Below are 16691 nucleotides of genomic sequence, written 5' to 3' on the forward strand. Positions count from 1 at the left end.
GTAGGTATGAAATGCATCCAATGTGGAATATCACAGGCATTGTGCATATAAAGATAGCATGAAGATAACACAAGATGAATGGAGTGTGTATGTGTGATCTTTGAAAGTTCGATCGATCACCGAAAATTTTCGATTGAAGCATGAAAATGCACAAGATTGGATCGATCGAAGGTAGTGAAATGAAGTTCACTACTTCGATCGATCGAAGCACAAGTTCGATCGATCGAACTATGCGAATACCGAATTTGAAAAGTCGCAGATCTGTGAGATCTAGAGTACGGGGCCCACACAAATGTGTTTGTGGGCCCATCTACACACCATTCATACAATCAACAACACCCAAACACTCCCCAACTTCAAATCAAATCAAAAACCCCCAATTTTGGTTTGGCCGAATGCATGTGTGTATGTATAGCATGTAATCATGAAATTAAAGCTTCAACAATGAATGATTCATACATATTGAACAGGATTTAACATAAACAATCAATAACATGCATCAATTTAAGCTTGGAATCAAGAAAATTGCATTCGGTTTACCTCTAAAATGAGAGAGATGAGATGAGAGAAAAGGGGCAAAGCCGCGATGAAAATGGAGCTTATCCTTGGCGGAATTGGCTCGCCGGAGATGGGGAAGATGATTGGGATGGAGGTTGGCCGGATTGAGCTTGAGATTGAGAGAAAGGGAGACTTAGGGTTAGGGTTTGTTTCGAGGTTGGATCAATCCAAGTGTATCGATCCAACTCGGTTTTATTTTAAAAACACGATATGCAGAGTTCGATCGATCGAACCTAGGTCTCCACTCTAAAAATTTTATTTTTTTTTATTTTTTTTTTTTTGAATTTGAATTTTGAATTTTGAAAAATCGAAGGAAATTAAATTAATGAGATGCAAATTTCGGTCGATCGAAGAAAGATTTCGATCGATCAAAGAGGATAAAAAAGGTACAAGTTTAAGGGCTCAAGAGTTGACACGTGTTGGAACCTTGGATCAATCGAACTTGGAATTCGATCGATCGAACATGAAAAATTTTGAAAAGTCCCGAGAGCATACATTTTTGAAAAATGGATGAGGCCTGAAAATTTTTGTAAGTGTTGGGACTCATGATCGATCGAACCACATGTTGGATTGATCGAAAGATAGTTCGATCGATCGAAATGGTTTACGATTGATCGAACTTTCAAAAATTTGGAGATCCCGAGAGCATGCATTTTGGAATTTGGATGCAGGTCCAAAATTTTTCTAAGTGTTGGGTGCAAAATGAGAGCTGGATCGATCGAGTCCATAGTTGGATCGATCGAACCAATATTCGATCGATCGAACCAAAACTTGGATCGATCGAAATTATGCCTAAATGCTCAAAATGACTTGAATGCTCATGCAATCCCTTACTCAGTTCCTTCCAATGTATATGAACCACAAAAACAGTATCTAGACTTCGCAAGAATCAAAATGCAAGATAGAAATGAGGGAGGAATAGGTTTTGACATCCTACGAATTTCGGTGCTAGTCTTTAACGTCTCTAGTAAGACCTAGGGTTCTTTTAACCCAGATCAAAGATCTTGCAATACATCCCCCCCTTTTTGGGATGAGAGATGTTTCGAGTCACTCCCAACAAATGGTTCTTGGAAAAACTTGTTGGGGTAAACTCAAAAGATGTCTTGAGTTCCTTGTCAAAACTTTCCTTGGGCTTCCACGCCCTTTCACAACAAGAGTTCGAAATCACTTTTCTTGCATGCAATGCTGAAGATGAAGATGAAGGCTTTGAAACATTGTTCATACATAAAAGCTCATTCCTTTCACAAGCAAGATCATGATATTCCTCTACCACATTAACCTCTTCCTCATATTTGTCAAATGGATTGGGTGTGGGGTTAAAGATGTTCAACTTCACTCTCATGTGCCCAAAAGAAATCTTCATTATCCCCGTCCTACAATTTATGTTGGCATTTGAGGTTGCCAAGAAAGGACGGCCAAGGATAACCGGAATTTGGTTCTTTGGATTGGGCACTGGTTCCGTGTCAATGACTACAAAGTCAACTGGGAAGAAGAACTTATCAATCTTAATCAACACATCCTCAATTATCCCCCTAGGCTTCTTAATGGATCGGTCGGCAAGTTGTAAAACCACCGACGTCGGTTTCAATTCACTTAGGCCCAATTTGACATAAACCGAATAGGGAAGAAGGTTAACACTAGCCCCTAAGTCAAGAAGTGCCCGGTTGATGACATGTTCACCAATGATACAAGATGTTGTAGGTGCACCGGGGTCCTTAAACTTTGGCAAAGTGTTGTATTGTAGAATGGAACTCACTTGTTCGGTTAAGACCACTTTCTTTGATGTTTGGCTCTTGTTCTTCCGCTTTTGGGTGCATAAGTCCTTCAAGAATTTGGCATAAGCCGGAATTTGCTTAATTGCATCCAAAAGTGGAAGATTGACTTTGACTTGCCTAAACATATCCATTATCTCATTGTTCTTGGTCTTTTGCCTTTCTTTTGAAATGGACCCTTTCAAGGAGTCCGAAAATGGAGCTTTTTCAAAAACTCTTTCAGCATTTTCTTTCAAAGAATTCTCAGCATTGGACTTGTTCAATTCATTGGATTTCAAATCACTTTTCAAAGAAGAATCATAAATAACATTTTTCAAAGAACTTTTCTCAAACACATTTTTCAACACTGTTTTCAATGAATCTCTTTGGAAATCATCTTTCAACTCACAATTTAAGGGCTTTTCATTCTCAAGATCATGCACATGCAATGAAGGGGGAATAGTGTGTGGAACGGGACGGGTGACAACTTGAGGTTGTACCGGTTCACTCTCTTCATTAGGCATTCTAACTTGATTGTCTACTACCCTACCACTTCTCAAGGTTGTTACCGCATTGACATGCTCAACATTATGCCCTTCCAATGAGGATTTGGTTTCTACAACACATTGTTGTTTGATTGGGGCATTCATGTGCATCTTTCCCTTCTCTCTAGCATTAAGTGTTTCAGCTATTTGCCTTACTTGGGTTTCTAGCTTGGCAATTAATTGAGAATGAGAATGCAACAATTGAGTATTTGCTTCTAGAGTGCCCAAAGCATTTAAAAACTTTTCCTCAAAAGCGGAACCTTTAGAATTTCCTTGAGAATATGATTGGTTAGGAAAATGAGAATTAACAAATTGATTTCCTTGTGAGCTATATGGTCTTGAACCTTGGGATCCTTGGTTTTGAAGTGGAGGTGGAATGTATTTCCCTTGAAAACCGCCTTAGGAAGAGTTTGAGCCCTCCCCTTGGTTTTTCCAAGAAAAATTAGGATGATTCCTCTAACCGGATTGTAATGGTTACCATAAGGATTGTTCCCTTGGTTCACAAATGTTGCATTAACTTGCTCAATGGGTTCATTTTGAATTTGTCCATGAGGACAATTAGAAGTAGAATGAAGAACACTAGAACAAGTCATACATGATTCATTTTGAGCTCTAGGAGAATGGTTAGGAAAGGAAGACACTTGATTCGCCAAGTTTTAATTGATCAATTGATCAAACTTTTGAGATAAAGACTTCATCTCGGCGGTTATATCATTTGAGTGGTCAACTTGATGCAAGCCAACACTCTTCCTACCTTGAGAATTTCTACCATTCCTAGATGACAATATTCTATGCAAAGAGTTTTCACTCATGCTCTCATAAAGACGCCACACGTCTTCCTCTTGTCGGTCTATATAAGAACCTCCCATTGAAGAATCAACCATGCCTTTATAATTGTCCGATAAGCTTTCAAAGAAGAATTGGACCAATTGCCATTTAGGCATGTCATGGTGAGGACACTTCCTAAGCAATTCATTGAAGCGCTCCCATGCCTCGTGGAAAGTTTCTCCCTCCCCATGTGTGAATTCTCTAATGGCGGTTCTCGTAGCATTGGTCTTAGAAACCGGATAGTACTTTTTCAAAAATTCTTGTTGCATTTCTGCCCAAGAAGTTATAGAAAAAGGCCTAAGGTTGTTAAACCAATACTTTGCCTTATCTTTAAGGGTGAATGGAAAAAGTTTCAGCCTTAAAACTTCTTCCGGCATGTCCGTGTATCGAACGGTTGAACAAACTTCAAGAAACTAATCCAAATGCTTGTAAGGTTCTTCACTAGGAAGTCCATGAAAGTTAGGTAGCATTTGGATAGTTTGTGCTTTAATCTCATAATGGTGTGCTCTAAATGGTGGCAATTGAATGCATGTAGGTGCATTATACTCATTAGGCACATAGTGATCTCTCAATGCGACTGGTGGATTAGCAACTTGAGGTGCAACATGGACACCTTGGTTATATTGAGCTTGATTAATGATGGGGGGTTGTGGTGCATACATTGGCCTTAGAATTCCCATTGGAATTTAGCCTTGTTGTTGAGGAGGTTGATGAATGTATGGCCTAGGCATGCCTAATGGAACTTGCATATTATCATTTTGCACATTAGGATGAAGGATGCCTTGTTGGTCTATGTGACCAAGGTCTTCAACATGATCATCATTGAGAGCGTCCATTGGTAGATTGGTTCTATGTGAACTTCCTCTTCCCCTTGGATTCCTAATAGTGGATTCTAAATACAAATCAAGAGGGACAAGAGTAGGTCTCAATGAACGACGACCATGCATGCACAATGCAACACGAATAAGCAACTTTCTCAACAATGCAATTAAACTTCACAACCACAATTTTCAAATGCAATGTATGTCAAATAAATGCCTCCACGTGGGCCCCCGATTTATCTAATGATGCTATGCAATGCCTCCACGTGGGCCCCCGATTTAACTAAGGAGATTGAGTAAGAAGGTCTCACAATAGTCCTTTAGCACTTCAACTCCAAAATTAAAAGCTTAGTTTAGCAATTTTACTTAACAATTTTTCATTTTAAGCATTTTTCCTTTGCTTTGCTTTGCTCCTTAGCTTGGAATTACTTTGCTAGCTCCTTGCTCAATGCACCTAGTCAATGGAGAACAAATTCAATAAGCAATCAAAAACAGAAAATAAAAAGAAAGTAAAGACACGATCAAAAGAGTACTAATCCTAATTGAATTTCACAATTAGACGTTGCCAATTTAAAATTCCCGGCAACGGCGCCAAAAACTGACCGGTCCTTTACAAGGGTCGCGATACCAAGTCAAGCTTAAAGAGTTGTGAATTTAGGAGGTGGCCAAGTTTTACATTTATAGAAAGCCACTACTACCTTTCTCTATATAAAATATAGATAAGGCGAGTAGGGATCGTCCCAAGGGATTTGATGGTGTATCGAATTGTGAAACTATGGTAATTAGGGTTAGTAGGTCGAGTGATCACACAATTGATTGGTTGGTTGATTAAGCTAAATTGAATTCAACTAAATAAAATAATATGAAGTAAACAAGAGAGAGAGAGGTCTTGGGATGTAGAGATCACCACCAAGCAATACTTTTCTATACTACTAACAAGTGATTAATTGAGGGTAATGGATGTGTTGTAATATGATAAAGGTGTGTGTGCATTAGGTTAATTCAATTGGCAAGGATGACAAATCAAGCAAGTATTGTCTAAACATCATGTGAAGAGCACAATATATCTAAACAATATAGCATATATTGTCTAGACAACATGGGGTTAGCACAATAGATCAAAACAAGTCATTAATCCTTCATTAAGCTCACAATCCACATACAACACAATATTAGAGGAATATGCCATTTGGACTCACAAGCATGGAACATCAAACATCAAGAGTAGATTGTCCTCCCATCTAACATTACACTACCACTACACTAAATCTACACTACTAGCATGAAAATAAAGCTATCTAGACTAGGGAGAGGCACAAACCATCAAGAATAGGCATAAACCATCAATGAACCAAAATAGCATTCATTAAGCATATCATCTTGATAATCTCTAGATCTATAGCATCAATACACATAGACATGCATCAAAAACACTAAATCTAGGGATAAGCACATGAATATCCTACTCTAGCATACATAGACATATGGATAGAATAGAATAGTTAATTGGAAGCATTAAACCATACAAACCATGAAATAATCAAGATTTATATATACATGAATATCAAGATGTATCATACAACATTAATCCCTCAATAATACACAAGATTAGAGTATAGAAAGCATGCTTGGGCTAACTCTAGCCCCAAGAGGATGTCTAGCCACTCATGGTGGTGATGATCCAACCCTCAAGGGCTAACTCCATGGCTGCTCCTTGTTGGTGAAGATCTCCTCCAATGGTGATCTAGCTTCCCTCCTTCCTCCTCTCCAAGAATAGCCTCTAAGATCAATTTTCAATGTGTGACAAGAGACTCCCTCAAAAAGTGTATCATATTCCTTATATAGGTAGGTCAAATACACCCCATGATGAGCTGTGGTCGTGCAAGGCATATTCTCCAATTATTGGATGAAGGACGGAATAAATGAGCTGGACTTTAACTCTTTCTCGCTGGAGGAAGTTCGATCGATCGAACCTTAACTTGGATCGATCAAAAATGGGTTCGATCGATCGAACTGCATCTTGGATCGATCGAAGTGGTCTGACTCCTCCCGATAATGACAAGGCTGGGATATTTTCAAAATATTTATGGGGAAAAAGACAAAAGTGGTTGGTAGGCGTACAGCTGTGGATAAGATCAATCATTTGAATAGGACAAAATAGGGTTCGATCGATCGAAGGTGATGTTCGATCGATCGAACTTGGAATTTCAGCAAAGGCCAAGGTTGGATCTATCGAGAAGTACTGTGATCGATCATAGATGTTCGATCGATCGAACTCTAAGTTGGATCGATTGAACTTTTCAGCTACACAACTTGATTCCTTTTTGCTCCTTTCTTTCTCCACTTTGCTCCCTCCTTTGGTTTATCTCATGATTGCTTCAATTAAGCTCTTATTTGGCTGAGTTAGCTCAATTTTGGGATTAGTGCCTGAAAATATAAATAACACGTAATAAGTCTAAAACGGCAAAGTAAGATAGATAAAGGTACTAGAATGCTTAAGCTTAACGGGTTTAAATGCGCACTTTTCAGTGCTCATCATCAAGTCCATAATAAAATAATGCATGTTGAACATTGGACTCAATCTCATAAGGAACAAAATATGATGGAGGAGCATAAGGTGAAGGGATGTAATTTCCCCCCAAACTTGGATCAAAGAATTCCTTCATTCACAATTAAAATCCACATGTAAGAAAATATTGGCCTCCACATGGGCCAATGCTTGGACAAAAATTTAAGCAATATAATGAGGCTCAACAAGGGCTATCTCAAGCATACAAAGAAGTGCACAATTAAACTACGAGATTTTCAAGAAATGCTCACAAAGGTCCTTAAGCAACTTCAAATTCCAATGCTAGCTTTAAGCTCTAATGAATGTTTTAAGATCCAATGTTTGCCTTCCTTGTAGTCAAGTACCTAATTGACAAATAATATCAAGAATAAGAAAATAATATATAAAATAAAATAAAATAAAAATAGAAGCAATCAAATGAACACTATTGTCTATTCTAATTCTAACAAAACCGTTAATTCCAGGCAACAGCGCCAAAATTATGATATAACCCAAGCGTGTGCACAAAATAATGCACAACACTTTGAGTTTGGAAATTAGCGTCAAGTGGGCATCATATGTGACGACCCTGGTTTTTAGGCCAGTGTGTCCTGTGATGAACCGTAAGGATGATCCGATAACGGATCCAAAATGCAGAAGCGAAAACAGAAAATAAGACTCTAAGAAGTCAAAATGACCTTCCATGAGGTCGTGGAACTCAATGAGAACTAATGCGGAAGCAAAAGATCAAAAATATGACAAATAAGCCCCCAGGGGCAAAATAGTCATTTTAAAAAAATGTGGATTCGAGTGCCACCGAGCACACCGCTGGAAAGATAAGAAAAAAATAATCAGGATGGACTCAAGAATCGCATGATTCGGAGTCCGGACGAAGGAGAAACGGCCTGACAAAGAAAAACGAGCACTTAAGGATAAAAGGGTAAACTGGTAATTATCCAGGAAGATCCGGGTGCAACCGAACACCCCGTTGGAAAGACAGCGAAAAATTAGTCAAGTTCAAAAAAAAGTTCACTCGTTTTTGTAGTCCGGACGAGAGAGAAACGAGGGTTTGAAGTTGAGACGTCGCAGCGGCCAGACGAAGGCCATGGCGCCCATGCACGAGTCCACCGACGCCCATGCCGACGCCCAATGGCATGCACCAACTGCAGCAAGAAAAGGAAAAAAAAAAAAAAAAAAAAAAGTGAGGTTCCAGAACTGAGGCTTGAAATGGAGGCCGAAACGAATTTTTCTGGAAAAACACGAAGAAGAAACTCCCCCTAAAATCGAGTTTTCTACCCGACTTAGTGAACGGAATCGAAAAAAACTCACTGTTAAATCCCCAAAATGCCCCTAGTTCAGAACTGAACAAGAGGGTTAAAAGTTGCTACAATGACTATCTGCAACTGAGAGCAAAAACGGGTTAGAAGATGAATTTTTCTGGAAAAACACAAAGAAGAAACCCCCCTCAAAATTGAATTTTCTACGTGACTCACATGAGATTTCAAAAAAAATGCAATGTATAATGCCCGAAATGCCTCTCCATAAAATCTGGTCATGGAGGTCCAAAAAGCTGCTAAAAAAAACAGAAAGCTGAACTTTTCGATTGATTTCTGGTACCAAGATGACCTTTTCTGGAAAAACACAAAAAAGAAACCCCCCCTCAAATCATGTTTTCTAAGCGACCATGTCAAAAGAAGAAAATAAAACTAATGTGAAAGGTCTAGAATGCCCCTAGATCAGAATATGCAACAAAAGTGCAAAATGAATCCGTAGAAGGCTCGAAACACAAACGATGAGGTTTTGCCCGAAAACGATTATGCACACAAACATAACTTACCTATTTAAACGCGCTAAAATGGTCCATGGCTTAAAAATATAGCCGATACAAAATCCGACCCCCAATGGGCGAAAAGGAAAAAATGAACGTGCAATGGAAAACATGAAATCCAAAAATATAAAATGGAGTCAAATGACCGTTTGGCCCTTGGCCACACTTCATAAAAGATTAATAAGACCCTATGAAAGAATGAGAATAGAATTCCCACACCCGATGCAACCATGGTGAAGCATTGACTTGCGATTTTTCAAGATTTTCATAATATTTCATGAAGTTAAAAAGTACATAGAATACAATATAATGGTCATTGGCCTCCGGCCTCATCTCATGCATATCAAATACATTATAAAGAGTGTACTCATGTACACACTACATATATGGAATCAAATAATACATATTTTGATACATAAGGTTACAAAGAGGCATTTTATGCTAACACTAGCATAAAATGGAAACTTAAAAACTATAAGCCATCCAAGGAGCAATAAGCACCACGAACCAAGTCTTCATACCTGAAAAATGTCCCCACTACATGGGTGAGAAACATAAAGCTACTTGTAGGAAATGAGCATGCATCGACCTAGCATTTTACAATTTTATCACCTTAAGGTGAAACATGTTAAAGGGGCTCATGCCACCAAACGTCTATGTCCAAGTGAGACTCGGGGAATATCCTAAGCTACCTCAGAGTCTAAGTAACAAGAATCATGATATACATACGTGTATGAAACGAATCATGGTTGGGATAATCTAAAGAACACGACAAGAAGAATACTTGAGCATAGATTAACATTAATTGCATTTTTAATACAATTAAACTATGTCTAGAGTAATCCATATAACATGACAAAAACATATTTGAATACAAGTTAACAAGAATCACATTATCCATGAAATTCAACAACAAAAAAGCATGTTATACAATGCAACAAGGTATAAGTTCTCAAAGCCATCAACTTAGAATCTAAAGCATAAAATAACAGTGGTGGTTCATGCCACCTAACGTCTAAGTTCTAAATGAATCAATAGGATCAATCCTAAGCTTTGTTAGAACTACAAAACACAATTTTCAATATCGATGCAATTTAACCAACATTGGAACTTCCAATACAACCATAAAGCACAATTTTGCAAAGTTAACATCATGTAACTTAAAATGGAACGACAAATAAGGAACAACAAGTTACAACATCATCTAGTTATCAACTTGAAAATGAAATGCGAAATCAAACAAAGTGGATACTCGGACGTCACGCCGGATCAGATCGATAACATAGTTACTTTAGGGTTACTAGCCCATGAGTAACCTCCCTATGTGTGCACTAGACTACATAGAGGGACTATCCCCCGTACTAGAACCACGTCCTAGCCATAGTCAAACAACGACATCCCCAAGTTTCCAAAATCAACAAGTTGTGCAACAACGCATATATCAACAGGAATATGCAAAGTAATCAACTATCTACCAAGCACAACCAAATTTGAAAACCTATACAATACATGCTCTAAATCCACAACTAATATGATATAATGAATGTCGAATCTTCAGTGTGCAATTCATTACACGCTATGCATGAAAGATGTTAAATACGAAATGTGCAAATCATGACACAAGGCAACAATATATTCAATAAGGAAAACATATTCTCATGAGTACAAACATACCAATTATGTTATCCAATGTTCAAAACATAACCAAATGAATATACAACAAATCTAAGTCCATGATTTGAATATAGAAACCACTTCTAAAACACAACTAGATAATGGAGCAAATTGATAGAATTTAAATAGATAAACACAATTAAATTCTCTAGATTCCGATTCAATTCCAATTAACTTCAATTTAATACATATTAAAGGACATGGCAAGGTCATCACCTATATCCATTCTAAAACTTAATTAGGTTGTTAGAACAACAAAGTAGAACTTTAATTAAATCATGCTAATTTAAATCCCAAGGTTCTAAAACAACTTCAAATAGTCCCAAATTAATATATACTAGTAAACAAGTCATGGCCAATACAAATATCAAGTTAAAACCTTAATTAAGCTAATGGGACCACGAAATAGATTTTAATTAATTCTTTTAATTAAAATCTCTAGATTTTCAAACTTAACCAAATGCTCTCAATTTAACATATCTTAGAGAACATGCCAAGGAATAATTTAATATCACATTACAAGTTTATTTCATTCAATTTAAGACCATGTGAATTAAACTTTCACTAAAGTTAAATATAAATTAAAAGTTGCAATTCACATGCAATTAATCCCAATTTAATATATGTGAACAACTATACCTAAGCTTAATTTTTTAGCATGCCACAATTCAATTCCAAGTTGTATATCACCATGAGAATTAAATCTTAAATAAGGAATTTAATTAAATGAAAAGTTTGAAAACCTAACCGAATATTCTAAATCAAATACATATGAAACTATATGGCATGTAAGTCAAGAATATCAAGTCAGAATTTAAATAGAGTGAATAGTGCACTCGGGGCAAATTAATTAATCAAATTAATTAATAATTACTAATTTTCAAAACATCTCCAATTACTTTCAAATTCAACTATGTTGAAGAGCATGCTAAGGCCTAATATAATATGCTAACACATATTAATTTCAAGCTAGTTAAGGCCACATGATTTAATATTTTATTCTAGTAAAATATTAAATAAAATCTTCGTTACTTATCCAACTTCTCTCAATTTAATATATGTTAATCAGCATACCAAGGGGTAATATTCTATCATGCCACATATTTAAACAAGGCTATAGGCAACCGGGAAAATCAAATCACATGCTAGAAAATAAACAATTAAAATCTCTAGATTTAATATCCTAGCATGTCAACAAGTATCATAAGCATCACAAGCAAGCTATATAACAAGAAAGTAACCTAGAACACCCCCTACCTCAATTTGAGATGAAAACCTCAAAGGCCCACCGAAAAAAAAGTATTCCGAATCTGCCGAAACCGAAGGGTTTTGTCAGGGACAACACGATCTACATGAATCCGAAGGAAGCCCCATGAAAATCACAACTTAACCTCAAACCCAAACTCAAGAAATGGTCAAAAATGAATTCTAATAAGGGGGAATGGTAGAACACGTCGAGGGGAACAAAAACCGTGAAGGTCGAAGACTTTTTACTTAGGAAAAGTAAATCAAAGGAGGAGAGAGAAGGTGGCAGCTCCATGGACATCCATGGCTGCTTCAGGTCGTGCATGGAGAGTGGGGAAGATGAAAAATGAAATATCTCATCCCCTTTTTATAGAAATCTCAAAAAGTGCCCCGAACGGGCCCCGCCGGGTCCGGAAAAGTGAAATTTGAGCAAACGCACTCAAATGGAAAAACTCCATGAATAAAAAAGATTCAAAATGAGAAAATATGAACAAAGAAAGAAACGGCATCAAAAACCGAGTCCCGAGCAGAAAGTTATGCCCCAAACAAGTTCGGCGGCAACCGAGTCCAAAAACTTTGAAACTGAAAAAAGACCAGAAAGAAATTCCAAGAGTCCATGACTCGACAAAATATGAAAATGAATCCCATATGAGGATCCAGGCTCCAGACGAATCATTTTGCAATAACTTTTGTTAATTGCACAATGGCCCCTACAAAAAGGGTTAACTGCGAAACTGCCCCAGAATGAAAATATCTTCCAAAAGATATTTTCTTAGATACCCCTGAAATAAAATATCTTCAAAAGATATTTATGAAAAACACCCCAAGAAATGAAAAAGATTCTGAAGAATTGTGCATTTATGTCCCTGTGGACACCGGGAGCAACCAGAGTACTTTCTTGCAAAAGTAAAGATACATATTTCGAGGAAACCACTGAAGATGAAGGTACGTGAAGTCAAAAACTAACTCCGAGCATGAAAAGTGAGGTTTTGCCAAACAAGTGACAAATGGAGATAAGACAGAATAGAGAAAAGGACGAAATAGCGCATAGTGTCCGAAAAGTGAAAATACAGAAATGACTCGGTCCTCAAAGGAAGTTATCAATCCACGGAAAAGAGTCTCAGAAATCATTTCCAAGCACTCAAGACGACACTAAGCGACAAGAAATAGAGTTCAGAAAGAAAAATTAAACGAAAAAAATTCATTCGTAAAATTTCAGGAAAAAAAGGAAAGGGAGGTGAATGACCGGGTCGTTACATCATACTTTAAATTTATAAACCACTTAACACCTATACTATGTAGTATGAGTGAGAAGGGATCGTCCTAATAGATTATACGTGTTGGAATTTAATTTCGACTCTAATGTATCAAAAGATTGCAAAGGAATGTTGGATTGTTAATTAAACTAAGATTCAATTAATTAAAAAAAAAAAAAAAGTAAAATAAAACTAAGTTGAGATAGGGAATTAAGAGATGAGAAGTGAAGTTTTGGGACATAGGAATCGCCACCAAGCTCGTTCACTAAACCACACACTTTCAACTAATTAGGGAAAACATTTTTGTAATCTAGATGTGACTACCAATTGTAATATTAAGCATGGACCATCAAATTCAAGTATGAATTGCCTACCTAACCAACAATTAAAGTAAGTGTAGAACAACCCATCAATCCTAAGAATGACCCATCAAGCTAGTAACAATTATAGCACACATCAATCTAGAGAATCATGGAATTTGCAATAATAAGCCATGAAATATCAAATTAAGTATAGATTGTCTACCTAACTACAACATGAATTAAATTATAGAACAATCCATCAAGTATAAGCATAACCCATCAAATTAATTGACAAACCCATTCAATGAAAACCATGCCTAGCCATCACTAGATTATCAATCAACCACACATAGACATGCAATTAACATAGAAAAACTAGTGTAGAGATCAATTCCTAAATAATCACACATAAGACAACATGTAATCATATAGAGAATCAATAGAGAGAATTAATCCATAAAAATCAAAGGAGAACCCAAGATTCATTAAATTCACAAGGCTAAAACACTAACCACGAGATATTATTCCCCAAAAAGTATGAAATAGATAGAGGTTTAGATTACAAACTTGGGGCTCATCCAATCCCCTAGAAGAAGTCCAGCCAATCATGGAGGAGGTGGATGTGATCTTGGAACCCTCAAGGGCAATCCCCAAACATGGCTCCATCTTCTTCCTCTTCTTCTTTGTTAAATTCTAGAGAGAGAGTATGTGTAGATCTTGAGATGTGTTCTTGGTGCCTCCACTCTTCCCTTTTTTTCTAACCCTAATCTCTAACTTTTCGAGAGAGAGAAACTAACTATTACAATATAAAAATAAAATTAAATTAAAGTCAAAAGATATTTTACAAAATGGTTCAATTCCCTTTAGATACAAGGTCCTTGGAGTAGTGAACAAGTCAGAAAATAAGCCTTTCAAAATATCTAATCCCGCAGCCATGTGGTAGGTGGAGTTTGAGAAACAGCTCGCTACCAGCGTATCTTCGATCGATCCAAACCCACTGGTGGCAAAATTCTACATTTTTTACCTTTTTCCAAATTTTTCTAAAATCTTCTCGGAACTTTTGCTTGACTCTAAAAAGGCTGTAATGGACCATTTTTAGCCCGTTTGAACCTTATTGACCTAAAAATAGATAAAAACATAAATTAGTACTAAAACGGGAAAATACGATAGATGAATAGACTAAAATACCCTAACTTAGGTGCTAAAATGCATCACATTTAAGCATTCATCACCTATCATCATCAAAGAATGAACCATTTCTCTCACCCTTACGCTTACAACTCTCAAATCTACTCTCATAAATCTCAAGCACTTCCTAGCACTCCCACCTTTGAGGATAAGGTTTTAGTGGCCTTAGGTAGCTTAGAAGCAAACACTAAATTGGTGCATTCTCATTCTCAATCTATATCAAAGCTTGAATCCCAAATCGGATGATAGCTAACTCCATGAATGCAATAGAAATTGGTAAATTGCCTAGCCAACCCGAGAGAAACCCCAAGGCCCATTACATGGTGGAAACAAATCCTACATCGGGATGCCCTTCCCATGAGCAAGTGCAAGCAATCACCACCTTGAGAAGTGGTAGAAAAATTGATAATAGGGTAGAAAGGCCAAGTGAAGATAGTGAACCGATGCAACCAAATGTTAGCACCCGTCCCATTCCCGATCCTATTCCAACTTCCTCGGATGAAAATGGTTCCACTAAGAACTCTCCATCTTTTTCATCATCTCCTCAAGTAGGAAAATCTTATGAACCAAAAGCTCCATTCCCTTATGCATTAAGAGAGACGTCACCTTTTGGGACATAAGAGGGAAAAATTCATGATATGATGGAAGTTTTCAAACAAGTCAAAATAAATCTTCCTCTCTTGGATGTTATTAGGCAAATCCCACAATATGCAAAAATTTTGAAAGACCTATGCACACAAAAGAGAAAAAACAAGGGACAAGGCCCTAAAAAAGTACTCCTCACGGAGCAAGTGAGCTCTATTGTTCAACACAACACTCCTCTTATGTTCAAAGATCCCGGTGCTCTGAACATTTCATGTGTGATTGGAAACCATGAGGTTCGTAGAGCTCTTCTTGACTTAGGAGCAAGTGTTAATTTGATTCCTTACTCCGTTTATGTCCAACAAGGTTTGAGTGATTTCAAGCCAATATCGGTGGTGCTTTAATTGGCCGATAGATCCATCAAAAATCCTAGAGGCATGGTTGAGGGATCTATTAGTGAAGTAAGCAATTTGATGGAATCTGTTGCTAGTTTGGACTTCCCCCCTTGGAAAAATCCAAAAGAACCTCTTCCTGCACTCTCTAACACTCCACCGGTTCCATCTCTAATCTCCCCACCCACTCTTGAGCTTAAAACACTCCCTTCCAATCTCAAGTATGCCTTTTTAGGCCAAAAATAGAATCTACCGGTCATTATTTCTTCAAGTCTTGAAGAGACCAAAGAGAATGATCTTTTAGAAGTGCTTAAAGAAAATAAGGAAGCCATTGGGTGGAGTGTAGCCGATCTAAAGGGAATTGACCTTTCTATATATATGCATCGAATTCTTATGGAGGAGGATGAGAAACCCTTTAGAAATACCCAAATGAGATTAAATCCAAATATGAAAGAGGTGGTTAAAAAGGAAGTTGTGAAGCTTTTAGATGCGGAAATCATCTATCCAATCTCCGATAATAAAAGGGTGAGTCCAACCCAAGTGGTTCCTAAGAAGTCGAGAATCATGGTGGTTGAAAATTTCAAGGGTGATCTAATTTCTAAACGCACCACTACTTTATGGCGTGTGTGAATTGATTACCGTAAATTGAATGCCGCCACTAGAAAAAATTATTTCCCTTTGTTCGTCATTGACCAAATTCTAGAGAGGTTAGCTGGGCAACAATATTATTGTTTGCTAGATGGCTATTCGGGTTACAATCAAGTAGCCCTCGACCTTCTTGACCAAGAGAAAACCACATTCACTTGTCCCTTTGTCACATTTGCTTATCGACGGATGCCATTTGGTTTGTGTAATGCCCCCGCCACATTCCAAAGGTGTATGCTGTCAATTTTTTTGGACATAGTGGAAAAGTACTTGGAAGTTTTTATGGATGATTTCTCGGCTTTCAAGTCTTCTTTTGATTCATGTCTTCAAAATCTATCATTGGTGCTTAAAAGATGTCATGAGACAAACCTTGTTCTTAGTTGGGAAAAAAGCCATTTCATGGTTCAAGAGGGGATTGTTTTAGGCCATATCATATCAAAAGGGGTTATTGAAGTTGATAAAGCGAAGGTTAAGCTTATATCCGAATTTCTTCCACCTTCTACGGTGAGAGAGATCCGTTCCTTTCTA

The 16691-nt window shown here is 37.3% G+C and overlaps 1 non-coding gene across 1 annotated transcript; it reads left to right on the forward strand.

The window, feature by feature from the left end:
* The first annotated feature begins 3796 nt into the window (after window positions 1-3796).
* On the forward strand, window positions 3797-3905 carry LOC132272190 (small nucleolar RNA R71). Its single transcript, XR_009469982.1, has one exon. It is a non-coding gene; the product is annotated as a small nucleolar RNA R71 (small nucleolar RNA).
* The last annotated feature ends 12786 nt before the right edge of the window (window positions 3906-16691 follow it).

Source organism: Cornus florida, unplaced genomic scaffold (assembly GCF_030987335.1).
Source record: "Cornus florida cultivar Cherokee Brave unplaced genomic scaffold, ASM3098733v1 CherokeeBrave_3.0.0_Hap2_Chr08, whole genome shotgun sequence".
Classification (NCBI taxonomy): Eukaryota; Viridiplantae; Streptophyta; class Magnoliopsida; order Cornales; family Cornaceae; genus Cornus; species Cornus florida.